The sequence below is a fragment of the Phacochoerus africanus genome, chromosome 13 (assembly GCF_016906955.1).
Source record: "Phacochoerus africanus isolate WHEZ1 chromosome 13, ROS_Pafr_v1, whole genome shotgun sequence".
NCBI lineage: Eukaryota > Metazoa > Chordata > Mammalia > Artiodactyla > Suidae > Phacochoerus > Phacochoerus africanus.
In genome coordinates, this window is record NC_062556.1 from 52,489,961 (window position 1) to 52,492,593 (window position 2,633).

Consider the following 2,633-nt stretch of genomic DNA (forward strand, 5'->3'; position numbering starts at 1 on the left):
AAAGAAAATGGACAATCATGGAGGTCTAAGCAAAGATCAAAGACTTCACATTTTCATCCAGATCGAACTCCTCTAAGCCCCTTGAATACATGTTCCTTAATTATCATTGCCTCCCTTGACTAGTCGTTATCAATACTTGTACAGGAGGACACTTTTATTAGGGAAGCCTAAGCCTAACAACCCTTCACTAGAGATATCAAAGATCAAGCTGAGCTGCATGCAAAGCATCTAACAACAATGAAGTATCTGCAGCCCGTTAAGCTGACCATGCTCTTTCCCCCATGAGAGGCCCCAAGTGCAATGCTGCAAACAGCAGACTCCTTGCTAGTGCAGACAGCCTACTGCCTGTATAGGTTGCCTTAAGGGACCTTGGAGAAGCCCTTTCCAGTGGACATTCATGACGGGCATGCTGTCCCCAATCTAGGCTCTATACAGGTATGTGCAGTGCCTTTGGAAAGCCCCAGAGCATGGTGGCCAGGGTCCACACTGGCTAAGTCATAAAGCCCATCCACACCAAGCTGCAGAACAAGGAGCATGTGATTGGGGCCCTACACAGGGCCAAGTTCAAGTCCCCTGGCCACCAGAAGATCCACACCTCCAAGAACTGAGGATTTACTAATACGTTCAATGCAGATGAATTTGAAAACATGGTGGCAGAAAAGCAGCTTCTCCTGGATGGCTTTGGGGTCAAATACCTCCCTAATCGCAGCCCCCTGGACAAATGGAAGGTTCTGCACTCATGAGAGACTTGGTGGCATTGTTTCCTCCTTAACGCCCACCAGTAAATAAATCCTACTTTCCTATCGAAAAAAAAAAAAAAGTGAAGTGAATTTACGACTGATTTAGTAATGAACTATAAATAATTTTTAAAAATATATGAAAGTATTTTACTGAAATGCAAGTACTGATAAAAAATATGCATATAAATCTAAGCAAATTTTTTAAAAATATATTTATTTTTCTAATGTCATGTTTAAACAGTCATATCCACACATAATTATTTTTAATCTAATAAAGAAGAATAGGGAGTTATGCAAATAACTTACCTTTGGTTATCATTGCCTGTAAGAATAATTTATATATGCTTTTGAGTTTAGTGTAATCTGTGAAATATAGAATTCTTCCTTCCTGCGGGATATTTCATAGTTTTCTGTAAAGTTTTTTTTTATGGGCCGAGAAAAGTTTCTCTACATTTCTTTTTTTTTTAATAATTATTTTTATTTTTCCCATTATAGCTGGTTTACACTTTTCTGTCAATTTTCTACTATACAGCAAGGTGACCCAGTCACACTATTGTCTTTGGAATGGATAAGCAGTGAGTTTTCTATAAAGTTTGATCCCACAAGAATGAATTATCTTGCCATGTATTGTAAGGAGGTTTATCATATGCCTTGTCTATGCTTTACGACTTCAGGTAAAAGGAATATTATTGAAGGATTTGAGACAGCTTTTTTAAGGGTGAAGATATGAGTCAAGAAAGTTGCTCTCTAAGTCACTTTCAGCTAGAGTTGTAAATAAAGCAAAGGACCTTGATAAAGTCTTGATCTATATGTGAAAATACTTTAGCATATAAAAAGGACAAAGAAATGGCCCTTATTAGCCCAAGAGGTAGTTCTATATAGCTATCACAGTTCATACATTATTGGTTAAATTTAATGGAACACTCTGACATTTTGGGAAAGTTAAAAAAACATTTTCATAGACTATGATAAAAATTCTAACTCTAATAAAATTTACTGTTAAAATAAGAACAATGATATATGCGTTTCATCTTTGTAAAAAAAAGATCTCTGAGATACTTCCAAGAGATTTTTGCCAAAATCATGCTGTAACATTCTATGAAACACATGGATAAGTATTTACTGAAACAGGAAAATTTCAATTGAATTATGATTTCTAATGTTCAAACACTGCTGCCTTTAATCAAAAGGTAATAACATTACATGCTATATTTGCTATAATATCATAATAGGAAATGACTTTCCAAATACTTCTTTGTGCTACTCTTGGATAAAAATGCATCTACTTGATAGTATATTATAGTCAAATTTGTGTTGCTTATTATAGGAAAGGTATTTTATTAGGTATTTTTCTTGTTGAGATTGATTAGAGTTGGAAAGATTGGATAGAGAAAAATTAATAATTCAAGTTGCTTTTCTTTGAAATCTTTCAGGCTAGTAATTACAAAGTAATCTTAAATGTTTCAGAAGATTACAATAGCTCTGAATGAAGAGTGGATAAGGATGATGGAAGTGGGAACCAGGATGCCTACCAGGAGGCACTGAGGTAGTTGTTCTAAGAGAAGATAGTGAAGAGGATGGTACCTGGAGCAGGATGGTATTTGCAATGGAAAGAAGTGGATGAATTTTACCTTTTTTTTTTTTTTGAGCTTAAGCTGATAGAACTTACTAATGAATTCAACTGGTGAAGGAAGTGGAGATAAAGAAAAAAATTAAGAACAATTGCTAACTTTTTGTCTAATGTCTTGCTAAGTATTACATAATTATTAGGATGTCAAACTTGAGAAGATTACAGTTTTCCAAAGGAGGAAACCAAGAGTTTTCCCTTGGATATGTAAAGTAGAGATATAGAAGAGTTATTTATGTAGTCTTTTTAAGAAAGTTCTAGATACA

At 34.9% G+C, this 2,633-nt stretch overlaps 1 non-coding gene across 1 annotated transcript; it reads left to right on the forward strand.

The window, feature by feature from the left end:
- The first annotated feature begins 246 nt into the window (after window positions 1-246).
- On the forward strand, window positions 247-381 carry LOC125113691 (small nucleolar RNA SNORA70). Its single transcript, XR_007131554.1, has one exon. It is a non-coding gene; the product is annotated as a small nucleolar RNA SNORA70 (small nucleolar RNA).
- Window positions 382-2,633: the final 2,252 nt, after the last annotated feature.